The sequence below is a fragment of the Aptenodytes patagonicus genome, chromosome 5 (genome assembly GCF_965638725.1).
Source record: "Aptenodytes patagonicus chromosome 5, bAptPat1.pri.cur, whole genome shotgun sequence".
Classification (NCBI taxonomy): Eukaryota; Metazoa; Chordata; class Aves; order Sphenisciformes; family Spheniscidae; genus Aptenodytes; species Aptenodytes patagonicus.
Genome location: NC_134953.1, coordinates 29,157,183 through 29,171,424, shown reverse-complemented (window position 1 = coordinate 29,171,424; position 14,242 = coordinate 29,157,183).

The window sequence follows — 14,242 nt, the reverse complement described above, 5'->3', positions numbered from 1 at the left end:
AATGTTTTCTAGAGCCCTTCATCATTCTTGCTGTTCTCTTTCTGTGATTCACTGCTCCGGCTGTGCCCTCACTAATGCTGAGCGGAGCTAGACTAGTTCACGTGGCTTGTATGCTGCACTGTAGTTTATGCCCCAGTGTTGTGGTTTGGGGTTTCCTGCAGTAGCATGACATTTTTATCTCTCAGCCTGTGCTCCCAGACTCCCTTCTGTACAAACCGTTTTGAAGAACAGCTTTGAAGCTGTTTTCCCCCATTTTTTATTTGTTTAATAAGCACAAATTACATGCATGTAAAATTTTGTGGTCTGGTCTACTGACTTTCATCCTCTATTACTGAGAATTTTTTCTCAGGCTTTTGGTGATCAGTTTGAGCTCTAATCTTGTCCAACCCACTTTCTGGTTGCGGATTTACTAGGCCAAGACTGCTCAGAACTTGAGAAATTTTTCTTTTTCTACAGCAGACCATTGCTGACTGATTTCTGGGCTTTTTATTCATCTTATGGTTGCTTCATGAATCCAATTTCTTTGCAAGCTTACGAAAATCAATGTATGCATAGCCTTTCTGAAGACAAGTCAAAAATTGTCATCCTAAATTGCCCTAATTTAACGACTGGGTAATTGACGAGTTTTCTGGTTTAACCTGAAAGTTCTCAGAGTTATTCTCAACTCTGCTTTGTTCCCACAGTCACAACTATCTGTGTGAGGTGGGTGCATAGTACTGCCTAAGGAGCTCAGAAATTCAGGAACAGGATTGAGGATGACGAAGTTCCCCAAAGCTTGTAGGCACGTTCAGAGCCTAAATACGCATTTCAAGTGGCCAGGGCCCTTGCAAGGTACAGTGGCATGTGGTTCTCGCCTTTTGCATTGATATGGTGGTGGCTAGGATGTGCTTCCAGGAGGTGGCTCTGAATGAGTGAGTCCCATGTTCTACACGAGTGCATTTGTCACTGTCTGTCCTTCTGGGGGTGGGACAAACTCTGCTCATGCTTGTGAAACAACACTGCTGTGTGCAAACCAGTGAAAACCTAATGGGGCAGGAAGCACAGCAAGGACAAGGGTGTATGGCTGCAGCCTAGGAGCTAAAGCAGACAAAGGGTTTTTTGATTGTTTGGTTTAATTATAGTTCAATGCCAGAACAAGTACAGAATTACATATATTATTTCGGGAGTGAAGACAGGAACCCAGGACTTCTCTTCCCAGACATTGAGCCTGTCAGCAGTTAACCCCTGCTTCAACAACAATAAAAAACATCTTGGCAGTTGTCAGTAAGATAGCAGCAAGAGCTGGAACGGCCAAAGGAAATGTCACAGCTCCTCCTCTTCTAGTGTGCAAAGCGGCAAAATTACAGGCTATCAGAAAGATCATCTGCCTTTGATATGTTGTGTGTGTTTTGAGAAAGAGGGGGCAAAGGAAGGGTTTGCTTTATCATGGAAAGTGTTTTTTGTCTGTCTTCTAGCAAGCATAAACTGGGCTTTGGCCAGTTTTCAGTGACACCGCTTAAACCTCTTAAACTCAAATATAGCTGCTTGTATAACTAATGTGCTTGTAAATCAGTCTCTGATTTTGTTGACTGGGATTTTAATTAGCCTTGGAAATTTTCTTCAGGGCTTTTATTACCAAAAAAATGTAGATAACTAGTGTCCTTACCAACTTAGTGCCAGAAATTCAGTGCTTTCGGGTTTGTACTTGTTCCACTTACTGCTCAAGTGTATATAGCTCTGCCAAATGCTGGTCCTGAGCAAAGTTTAATTTGAAGGAGGCCAAACTGAGAATCATTTACAAGTAAGTGTAATATATACACTGAAATGTGCAAAGAAAATATATAAGGCATTTCATAAAATATTATGAGTTTGTTTTTTGCATCATAACTTTATAGGAGGTGAGAAAAGCAAGCTCAGAGAATACCCTTTTTGTACCTTCCCAGTATTTCTCAAGTGCTTTTCTTGCTTTGTATTAGTTAGAGGTGAGAGCGTGGAAATGGCATTTCTTTGGTGATGTTTTTTGCTGGTGTAATTGAAATTTATTTTTAATAAGGGTATTTGAAAGAGAGCTGTGTTGCCTATCCAGAGGGTTTAGGGTTCTTTAACAAGAGTATACAGCAATAAAATTTTCTAAAGGTATACGTATGTAGCTACAAAATGTTGCTTTAAGCATTTGGCTGCAAAGGCTTAATCCGTCTCCATTACACTGCCTGCACATACTTTCGTGAAGTAGCTTCTGATGTTTCTTTGCACCAGGTATATGAAATGCTTTTCTAAATGAATAGTGACTCTGCGTTCGGTGCTGTGCAAACACAGGGAGGTAATCTAAGCACCCAAGAGCCAAACCAGCATTCCTCGGGCACCCCGGGCAGCCCTTGGCTTCACTGGAAACTTTGTTTGCAGAAATAATGCCCAATTGTGCTGGGTGCCCATGCACTTTGGCAAGAGAAGTGTGCATGTTTTTTGGCATGAAATCATGGAATATATATACTGGCATAAAAAAAAATACTACTCTGTTTATGGATGAATGTAAACCAAAATTTAAAGGCACTATGTGAAACACTGAAAGGCAAGAGCAACATAGTGAACAGTATAATGCAGGTTTTCCTTTTTTTTTTTTTTTTTTTTTTTTTTTACCTTTCCTGCTGGTGATCTTGCGAGCCGTGCTTATGACATTGTCCTTTATCTGGGCTTCTTTTCAGCTGCAAAAACACGAATTTATGTCATCAAACAGTATTTTCTAAAGTTAAAAATTACCAGAATAGATTACTTACTTAATAGGACCCAAATGCCTATTGGTCATGACCTGGTGAAGAGCTGCACATCTTGAACCTGTTAGAAGTTTCCATGATGAAGCAATGTCTGTTTTGTTTGTCTTTTAACAGCAATGTTAGTGGATTAGTTAAGTAGAAAAACAGGCCTTAGTTGTGTCTGGTTGGGTGGTTTTTTGGGTTTGTTTTTTTTTTTTTTTTTTTTTTTTTGGCTGTAGCTGCCTCTTGTTCCCTTCTCATCTTTTCCATCTTTCTGGCAGCAGATGGAGCCAGAAGCTCAGCTTTAAGCTAAGAGCCTACTGCTGGGTGTAGAGTTTTTAGAGTTTGGGACTCCTGGGGACTTACTTTTGGTCTTTACTAATACAAAAATGTGACAAACTTCAGCCTCATGTCTGGGTGCTATCTCAACGTGTAACTTGCGCTGTGCACTCTTGTGGCTAATCTTGTATGAAGGGGATTGTAAAAGGAATTCCTCTCTCTCTAGTGTGGCAAATACCCAGCAATTCCTAGCTGTCAGCATATGACTGATAGGGACGTAGGGGCAGCTGAGAAGAGGAGAAAAAGAGGCTTTCCTTCTCATAGCGCTGAAGCAGAGCAAATCAGAAGGTGGAGGTTTGAGACAAAATTTTAAATATTTCTTTAAACTGAGGAACTGCTTTCCCTGGGCTTCCCTGTGATGCTTCAATCCAGAGTGAGAGGCTTAACCAGTTGGGGTTGCTGTATTTGTGCAGTAAAAAGAGGTGTTTTGCTGAATGTTCACTCAGCCCTCAGCAGGAAAAGCGGACAAGAAAAAAATGGTACTGGCAGTACTAAGCAATTAAAAAGCCCTAGTAGTACCCTGGTAGAAACCTCACAAAACTACTGTGTTGACCACCACGTGGAAGGGGTCTTGGCATCTCCACCAAACACTTGAGAGTGGTACTTTTCGTATTGCTTCGTCTGTAAAACACTGGGAGAGCTGGAGGGAGCTCTCTGAGCCCCATGCAGTCACATTGCTCACGGGGTCAAGGAAGAGCTGCTGACTTGGGCCACTGGTTAAAATGCTCCTTTGTTTTTTCTTTCCAATGCAAGTTAATGTGCTTTTATTGTCGTCCTTGAGGCAGCCTGTTTTCACCCTGCAGCCCAGTGTGCTGAATGCTAACGTGGCGCAGATAAGAGGTGACTATAAGGAATCCTGTTCGGTGGTTGTTTCTTTCCTTGATGCTCTCTGTTCATCTGCTCAGGCTTGTTTGGAGAAATCTGAGCAGAGACTATGCTGTCTGGAAAATCCATGGACTGTTATCGGCGCTAGTCCAAATAAATAAGGGTAGAAAACAACTCCTACTCATTCCTGTATAAAATCCTATTAATCGGCTATGATTTAGGTTGCGTAGAAAGCCCCTCGAGTATTGACTCTGCACAATGCGTAAACCAAACAAAGGCCTGGACCTTGGATGAACTCGCAGCCCTTCCCTGGGGTCTGACACATGGGAGACCTAATCCTCAAGCTAATACAGTCATTTGGAATAGCCGTGAAATGAGAAAGAGGAAAAGCTGGCCTAATTATGCACCTCAGCTTGAAATAACAGAAGGAACCATACATAAGGGGGGGTAACACCCTCTAAGCACTCAGTTCTCTATCTGCCATAGCTGTTTCCAGCAGGCACGGAGGCTGCCCTGCCTTAGGTGAGTTGTGCTGGAGCACAGTTTTATGTGAGAAATAAAACTGTGGCTCAAACAGACTGTCCAGGTAGGACTGGCAGCGGCGTGTCATTCCCTCCGGCACTCCTCATTTGCTGGCAATACAGCCAACGCCTGGTCAATATGTATTAAGGTATTTGGCACTTAGGGGTGTGCTGAAGGAGTTATCAGCCTCACAAGGATGCTGTGGGAGTTTCCTCGACATTCAGAAATTGTCCTGAGACCACTGAGTGAGAAGATGCACAGGAGTGCTTCCCTTCCCACTGCTACTGACTGCGCCTATAGGTCTCTGCTGTGGCAAGAGCATCTATTTTCCAGTATTCCTCTATAGTTTTTTGACAACAGTCAGACATCATTAAATATTAATTACTTGGTATTTTGGAAGCATTTTTGAATAATGTGTGAATAGCACAGATTCTCCAAAAAGGACCTTCATTCAGTTCCACCCCAATGGAGGCAGAACAGCTGAGGAAATCACAAAGCATATGAAAGCTTCAGCTATTATCCTGCGCTCCAGCAAACCACACCTTCTGCCACCAGTTATGTGGCAGGTCCTACCTACTCTGATGATAAATGCTCATCTTTTTGAGTAACAAGGATAGGGTGAGTCCCACAGGGACCGGCCAGCTCTGTTATCACAGGTGGAAACAGGAGTAACATAGATGCAGGAAAAACCCCAACGTTTACATACTGTATTTCAGTAGTTTAACACACAAACCTTGGTCAGGACTAAACATCTAGCAGGAAATTACAGGTTGTATTGTATTACAGATGCATAACTGCATACAGACTGTCCTTGTGGTGGGTGGGTGAAGCCTTGTTGGAGTGCATCCTTTATTTGAGGTTACATTGTTCACGTGGACAGGAAGTCATTAGAGGAGTACCCAGCCCTGTTCCCATTTTCTCTTCAGGAAAACCCCTAAAGACTCTGAATTTTGGCTGTCCATGCTGGCCTAAGGAGTGGGACAGTGTTAACCATTCAACAGTCAGTTCCTCTCCGGGAGTCCGTAGCAGTTAATGCTTCATTAGCTACCCTGGTGAGGAAGGGGGTGATAGAGAGTCCCGGGTCACTGCTGGGGAGCTGGTGCCCAAGGAACTGCAGTGACCTGCAGATGGTCACCCAGCTCCCTGCAGGATAGGTCCCACAGCCCTGCTGCTGAGCACAGCACCTTCCTCCTCTACGGGACAAGGACAATGTATGTGCTTTCCTTCTGCCACCACATTCGATTGACTACAAGATCTTGAGACATCAGCGAGTGTCTCTTACTCTGAAGGTGCCCTGTGCCTGTCATGACAGGACCATGATTTCTCCTCTGGCATCTAAGCAATACCGTCATGTGAGTAATGCCCATGTAAATGGTGCCAATACACATGCAGGGTTGCAAACTTGCATTGTACAAAGCAGAATATTATAAACTGAAATGAAAAAAGGGCAGGTAAAATGATGCTCTTGTATGACAAGCATTGCACTGCTTTGTGTCCCTGCACCAGGCTGACTCCATCCCTGGGGGAGGCTGTGCGTGTGCATGCACCAGAGCCATGTGATCAGGACATTCTGTATTGTCTAGACTGCAATAAATGTCAGGCAGTTGGAGTACAAACACAGAGCTGCGGCCTTGCTGATATGCTCCTTGATCTCTCCCTCTCTCATCTGCAGGAACAGTTCCTTCACGTCAAGGTTAAAGGCAGTGTGAGAAAGGGACTGTTATTTGCATGCAGTATGGGCTCTGAGCAAAAGAACTTGGGTCTGAGCTCCCAGCTCTGAAGTTAACCTTCAAGAGCACAAAAATGAAAACAAGATTAAAGCCAAATCGGGCAGGCGTTCCTGTGCAGCCACTGCATTTGTAGTGGATGATACCTGCATCATTAAAAACATTAGGTGGGTGCAGAGTGGCCTTTCTAAGCGGAGCTGCTTCTTGCTAGTGAAGGAGCTAATGAAAGAATGTAATTTTGAAAGGCTCTGCTCTTTGTGGCACTGTGGAGATGAACTGGAATCATGTAACAGGGCTTTGTAAGCTCTGATACCCCTATTTATGTCCACAGGCGTGAGCCACAGGGATGCACAGCTCATCGCTGGGCAACCTGGACAAGCTTCGTCCCTGGGAGGAAGGGCCCCTTGTGTACCCACGGGTGCTTTCAGCTTTGTGGGTGTTTTTATTTTGTGGGCAAGGAATCCAGTCGTCAGATTTTTCCAGGAGAGTCTCAAGGTGTTCCTGATGGTCCTCCAAAAGGATGCTTGCGGCAGCCCGGACCTCTAATGGCAAGGGGGAGACACCGTGGTGGGAGACCAGGGAGCATGGGGTGCTCAGAGAAGGATGGGAATGGCTTTTTCCAAGCTGAAAGTCAACAGTTTGTAATTCACGACATGAGTTTGAGCAGGAACATTTTGATTTAATCTAGTCCTCTGCCCACACTATTCTTCTGCAGGCTAGTGGGTGGTCGCATGCTAAACCAATAACAAGTAAATTAAAGCCAAAAAGAAGGGCAGACAACCATGGTGGTGCCTGGGACCTGCTTCCCCATGCGGCACAACTTTCCTTGTCTCATTACAGCTGGGCCAACTGTGCCCATGCAACCGTGCCAGCATTTCTTTGTTACTAGAGCAACTGCGATCTCAATCCAGAAATGAAGGTAAAATTGACAATTACTGAACAGAGGGACAACAAGGTCTGGGGTGAAAACCACCACATTCAGAGAAGTACTGGTGCCTGCCTTGCCTTGTGAGAGAGTCCTGAGAGTCTCCCTTCTCTTGGCAGAGCTAAAATTTTGGAGCTTTGGAGAATGTGCTTTCACAACTTAAGAGAAACCTGGAACGTGATCAATATTTATCTAAAGAACAAAAAAGCAATGAGGATGTGAAAATGTGAAATAGCTCGGTGGGAGGAAGCACAGCTAGCTGAGGTTGCACAAGAGCTATGAAAAAGCTTTGCAGAAACAGAAACAAAGTGCTGGCAGTGGCAGCAGGTCACAGAGCTCCTTTCAGCCATGCTTTCCAGGCTAGTGCTCTCTCCCCAAATCTGGGAAGGCTCAAAAAATGCTCCTCCTCTGCCCAAGGGGGTCTGGGCCATCATCTCCCACTTCATCCCTTTCATGCCTCAATTCCTTGCTCTTATCACCCAGACCTTGGAGAACACTTTATTCTCCTCTTAAAGATTTAGCACATGCCCCCTCACTCTTCACTTAAGGCTAAACAAGCCGGATGTTGAACTGTTTCCGCCAATGTTGTGTCTTCAAGACTCCTCAGGGCTTCTGTTGCTCTCTGCCGTGCTCTCTCCCCTTGCTGTGCTCCCAAAACTGGCTGCAGCCTTCAAATGAAGCTTTTCCAGGGCTTACACAGAGCAGCAGCACACCGTCAAGAAGGTTTTTCTTATTTAGACATCTAAGCAGGACATTTACTTTCTTTAACTTTTTTTTTACAACAGCATGACTCACTTCTTGCTGGTAACCTATGATAACAGCCCATGGCTGGTTTTCCATCATCTGTCAATGCAATCCATTATTCCTGCCCAACTGTCACACTTGGCACTTGTCCCTGCTGCCATGTCTTTCTGCAGTTTCTCAAGATCTTGCAGGTCTTCTACCCGCTGCCTGTCCTGGCTCTGTCAAGTATAGCCTGCTCTGGGGGGCCATGACAGCACCAGCCCAAACCCGGTCCAGGACAGACCCTTGCTAAATGCTTCGTCCCGTTTTGCCAGGGAGCCATTGGTAGCTGCCAACAGATTTATTTGCACCCGATCCTACCACAGTTTCATGCAGAACTCATTTCCAGAGCTTAGATTTGAGAGCAGCAGCACGAGCCTTCCCAATGTGAGGATACACAACGACTGCTGCTTTTCCCTTAGTCACAAATACTGACAATCTGTTATGGAAGGGACTAAAATCGATTTACATGATATTTTCCTGATAAATCCATCATGCCTGCTAATCATAACCTTGTGTGAGCGGGTGAGTTTTGTCAGAGTATCCCATGCAGGGGTGGGGGGTGAAGGGACAGTGGATTTGAATAGACAATTTTAAAAAAATAGCAAAGCAGCCAGAAACTTGGCAATTAAGTTCAGTCCATCTTGTGGATGGGAAGCTTTGAAATTAAGTAGGGAGATTAGTCAGTGAGAAAGAATGAAGACTATTAATAGAATATGATCCCTGCTCATTACCAAGCTCCAAGCAGACAATTAATGTTAAGAACACATCACACCAACGTGGGTAACCAGTGGCCCATGGTCTTGTATCCCCCAGCCTCCATCTTACAGTTATCTCTGCAAGACGGTAATTCAAACAGCTGTTGGCAAAGGCGTATCTCAGAAAATTAAAGCATGCTTTAATACTAAGCAGCGGCAGAGGAGGTCGCAGGTGGAGTGGGCTGCTAGATCCCTGCTAGATCCCTGCAGTGGCTGGGGCTCTTTAGCCTGCCCAGGTTGCATTACAATATGGGTTGTTTTTTCTGGCTGAGCTTACCAAAATCACTGCACTACTGCCTCTGCAGCGTGTCCTCCTCCTCCTCAGCACCCTAATCTCTGTGTTGTCTGCAAGCTTGATTAGGGACAAGCTTTCCGCTTTCTTCCTGCTCATCGATAAAAGTTTAAAGCAGCACAAGACTGAGTTAAAGCTGATTGGAAAGGACCTGCTGTTCACAAGTTTCTACAATAAAAGCATTTGCTCAATTGCCTGACCATTCCCAAACCTAATTTCCGTGCTGTACCACACATCGCATTGCACTGTTCCTGCCGGCGCACGTGGCTGCTGTCATCCTGCCTTTATGTGAAGCCCTGGCTCATCAGCTGCATTTGGGCTGCTTCAGCCTAAAAGTGGGCCCCTTTTTGAAGACTGCTGCAGGAGGAGCAGGTTCAGCTTGTGCCTTTTTGGCTCCTGCCCATGGCTGCCTGTGTGGGCAGAGCGCTGGTCTGCAGGAAGGTGTTAGGAAACTTCTCGGGGGCTGTGACAACCTGCTCTTCCTCCACTCCTCTTTGCATCCCCTGGCACAGGATGAGTGGAGAATGGGGAGCACCACTCTGCCCGTGGGCAACCCAGTGCTTCTGGGGTAACACAAGTAAAGGTGTATTTATCAAGGCTTAAGATTTATCTTAAAAAAAAAAAAAATATTATTCAAAAGCAACATAAAATGTAGTCTAGGCTAGATTTACCTAGAAGACACTTTTCTACATGTTCTTTGAGGCTGAGAATGTGTTGTCTAACTTTTTTGTGTGATAATTTAACCCTCTGTTAGCCATCCTAGCTCTCTGCATGAGTGACCAGAGACCTGGGCCTGTCCCTCACCCAAAATGCGCGTGCCGTCGGTGGAGCATACTCAGCAGCTGACTCTAGCTGCTATTTGCAGCCGTCCCTGCTGCCTGGCCGCCTCTCCCCACTTCACACCTTCTTAGCAGGGAGCTATTTTAGGATCAGCCACTTTGTCTCTACTCACAGGATGAGCGCACGTCTTTAATCTCTGGTTGGGGTTTGTAGCCCTGCTCACGGAAAGCCGTTGCCACCTAACTGCTCCAGCCTTCCAAAGCTTCCTCTGGACAGACATCACTTGAGGTCTTTTTGGATGTATTATTAGAATTATGCCTAACGCATGAAATCAGTGTTGTCCTGAATGGTTTGAGGTCAGCCCCATCCCCTGAACGAGGCATGTTCTTGCTGCTCCGAGCCCCGAGCGAAGAGGTCCCCACCACCACCTCCAGCAGGACAAAGGTTGCTCATTAGCTACTACTCTAATAAACACGTGCTGCTGCCACCAGCCCCCTCTTCCTGGGAGGATTTCTGGCTTGTGGGAGGAGACAGTGTATTCAAACACATTAATCAAACTTTTCCGGATCTGTCTTTGATCATCAGCATACTGAAGGCGGCAGCTGTGTTCTCTCATTGGAGAGCCAGGATGCGCCAGGGGAGCTGCACCCATGTCTCTGGATGGCACCCACGCCCTGGTCAAAGTTCTTATTCTAAGTAAGAAATGAGATTTAGTCACATGAAGGGGTAATACCATCATACGCGCCTCTGACGCAAGAGAAATACACATGGAAACCCACAAACAGCTTCTTTTTTCCACTCCCCACCCCACTGTGAAAGTGCCCTTTCATGTAGAACTAGGAAGATCCAAACCTTGTGTTTCTTGCAATGCCTATACCATGGGGATAAGCTTCCTTTCTTTGCTGTATAATCTTATTTTTTCCTCAAAGCCTGAATTCCTGACCTGTTTACTGGTGCTGGCCTATTTACTGATCTGCTGAAAGAAGGGGCTGCCAATGCAGAGAAGTTGATTTATGTGTCACCTTGTGACCATGCCTTCATAGCTCTGGCAGCGCACACCCAGGTTTGGATGTGACTGCCATTTTTCTAGCACAAACTTATAAAAATGTGTTTTAAGTACGTCTGACACAGTTCCATGGCTAGAAAAAAGAAATACTGAGGGCTATCAAGCAGTTGGCAGGAACTGTCTTAAAATCTGCATTCCTTAGAGAGCCCATCATCAGCACAGACGATGTAATGGGCATGATTAAATAGTTAAGTCACATGTAAAACCAATGGGAACAGCGATCTTTCATGTTATGTCCAATTACATCATTCTTCCCAATAAGATTCAGTGTGATTCCCAATATTTTCCCTTAGGAAATATAGATCATAAATGAATGCGATGTACATTTTGCTGTGTAGCAAGCAGCAACAGCAAATTTTCTAAGGAGATTTGAAAATTTGGAGTAGACATTCTGCTGCTCGCTTGTATTTATTCTTTCTCCAGGACAAGTGGACTTTCCCAGGATATTTTTTCTTCCCACGACTCTTCCTGTGCCTTATTCATTATATTCTTTAAGCCTCACTTAAATGAAAATTTCATTCATTATAACTTCGTCACCTTTAATTTCTAAAAGGTCTGTCTAATTATACGCGTAAATACCTCAGGAGAGGAATTGTAATCAAACATCATTCATTTAGCATTCACATATATTGAAAGCCGCTCTGAAACAATGACTCATCTCATTCTAACATGCCAAAACACATGCCTTGCATTTTTAATACCTGAAGTATTTTTTTACTTATAAAAGCTTGGCTTATAAAACTTCATCAGATAACATTCATGTTTAACAACTGTGTTTAGATCACATAAATCAGCGCACACACTGCCTTGATTTGGGAACAAGTGGTCCACAGGGCTTCCAGCTCCCCTTCTTTATCTCACTCACCGTTTCCATTTCTGCATCGGAATAAAAGCCATTCTTGCTGATGGCCCACTCCATCATCCATTTTTACCGATCTCCTTATTTACTATTTTATCTGCAGGGCATCTCAGACATCCTTGAGGACATCTGGGAGGTTTGGGGTGTGTTTCCCATGCCTGGGTGGCTTCCAGGGGATTGCTTTTAAAGATGAATTGAAGGCAGGTTTTGGTCCGGACACAGCAGGCTCGGTGCAGTTCTCCCTGGGAAATCCCAAAATACCGAGGGAACGTGCCTGGTGGTGTATTTCCTACCTTCAGACCCAGCAATGCCAGGTTTTCTCAGCAGGCGAGGGGAACATGTTTCTGTATGTTTTCTGTTCCACCCGGCATACTTTCCTTCCAAATTCGTGGAAGGCACGGGGTGAAGGAATATTCCAGGCTTGTTTGTTAGCTTAGGAACTTAATCTGTTCGATGCCGCCTGATGACATTCTTTAAGCAATAAACTGCTGGACCATGTTTTGCTGAGCCAAATAGAGGAAATAAGAAGCAGTACATTAGACTGACCCTTATCCTATTGCCTGATACTCTCCCCGACTCAAAGTTCTGTTCTTTTAAATCAAATTTATTCCAAATATCATTAAATTTATTTGCTTTATACAAAGTTTAACCCAGCACAAGGCTAAAGGTTTTGAAACAAACCTTCTTCTTAAGTGTAGGAAAAATGTGGCCTTTAATGTAGACTGATAAAAACCAACGGACTGTTATTTCTGAGCTAGGGGTGTGTGTAAATGACAGTGGTGGGGCAGGAAGGCAAGGAGGGTTTTATGGTTTCTTGGGGCTGTATAGAAAGGTCTGCTTTTTGCCCAGATTCGTCTGGCCCCAGCTGGTTTGTGTCACCTCCAGTGATTTGCAAGGACTATTTATTTCTACTACTTGTAAACCATTTTTCCCCATGCAAATCCTTCCTCAAAATGACCTTTTCCTGGATATATACAGATTACTCAGCCCAGCATCCTCTCAGGCTGGGGATGAGCTGTGACTGCACCCTCTGTTACGGTTTCCCTGATGTCCCAGCTTTCCTGTGTGTTGGTTTCCTTCACTGGGTGGTCCTTCTGATACAAATAAATTATCTTGAGTGGTGATGTTATAAACGTGTGTATTAAAAAATGACTGAATGAACAGCAAAACCCATGGCTACCTGACACTGAATACTGCTCTTCCTAGATACTATGACATATTTTTCCATGCATTTCTCTTCCCCCAAGTGCTTGGCAATTTTGCATGCCCATTGAGAGCATTTTCTGCCCAACTGATTCCCCCATCCCCAGGTTGCAGTGGACCACCGAGGTGTGTGTGGCATCTGTGGGGTCCCTGCAGCTGTGGGACCACCGCTACCCTCAGCCTCCAACTAGCCCAAGCCTTTGCCGTGACAGCAATGGTGAGCGGCCTCACTGCTGGCTTGTTCATGGTGTAAAAAGGGACAATTTGGTGTGACACAGCTGAGCTAAACCCCCCCATCTCTGTGTCTGCCTGGTGCGCTCGTCTCACCGGCAGCTCCAGCACATAATGGATTGCTGTCGGCACAGCAAGAGCAGGACTCAATTAAAACTGGCTATTTGAACTTCAGTCTTTAAACCATGTCACCAGTTGTAGTATTCTTCCTCATTCCTCTGCAATGAACACCTGGAGGAGGTATTGGTGATGATGGGCATCACGCCTGTTTCAACAAATCATAGAATCATTAAGGTTGGAAAAGACCTCTAAGATCATCGAGTCCAACCGTCGACCCAACACCACCATGCCCACTAAACCATGTCCCTAAGTGCCTCATCTACCCGTCTTTTAAATACTTCCAGGGATGGTGACTCCACCACTTCCCTGGGCAGCCAGTTCCAATGTTTAACCACTCTTTCAGTACAGAAATTTTTCCTCACGTCCAATCTAAACCTCCCCTGGCGCAACTTGAGGCCATTTCCTCTTGTCCTATCGCTTGTTACTTGGGAGAAGAGATCGACACCCACCTCGCTACAACCTCCTTTCAGGTAGTTGTAGAGCGCGATGAGGTCTCCCCTCAGCCTCCTTTTCTCCAGGCTAAACAACCCCAGTTCCCCCAGCTGCTCCTCATAAGACTTGTTCTCCAGATCCCTCGCCAGCCTCATTGCCCTTCTCTGGAATCCTAGAGGAAACCTGGAAAACCACCAATGACCAGTTCAGCAAGCTGGCACAAGCCATCCTCTTACAAATGACTGGCACCCTGATGTTGTCAGGATTTGGTACATCCTATTTTCCCTGCTACACCTTTATATTCTGGAACGATGCTTTTGTAAAAGGACCTGTTATGGATATTGACCCACTGTGCCCCATGGTCTGCTTGCCACTCTCCCACAGACTGGTCTAACCCGGCAGTTTCTCTGAATAAATCCCCCCGCTGCAGTTACCTTGGCCAAAGGCTCGCTGCATCCTCCTTCCCAGGGAGACCAGCTGGACTATCCCAGCAGCCCCAGTCCCAGCTAAGCAGCCGTGCCCCTTCCTACCATTAAATTAGCATACATAACTCAATAAATGGTACACATTAATAACATTCCTGATGAATGCCTGGGCTTGCAGATTTTGACTCAACACAGCTTCATGGCTGTGCAACTGCTTTCTCACAAG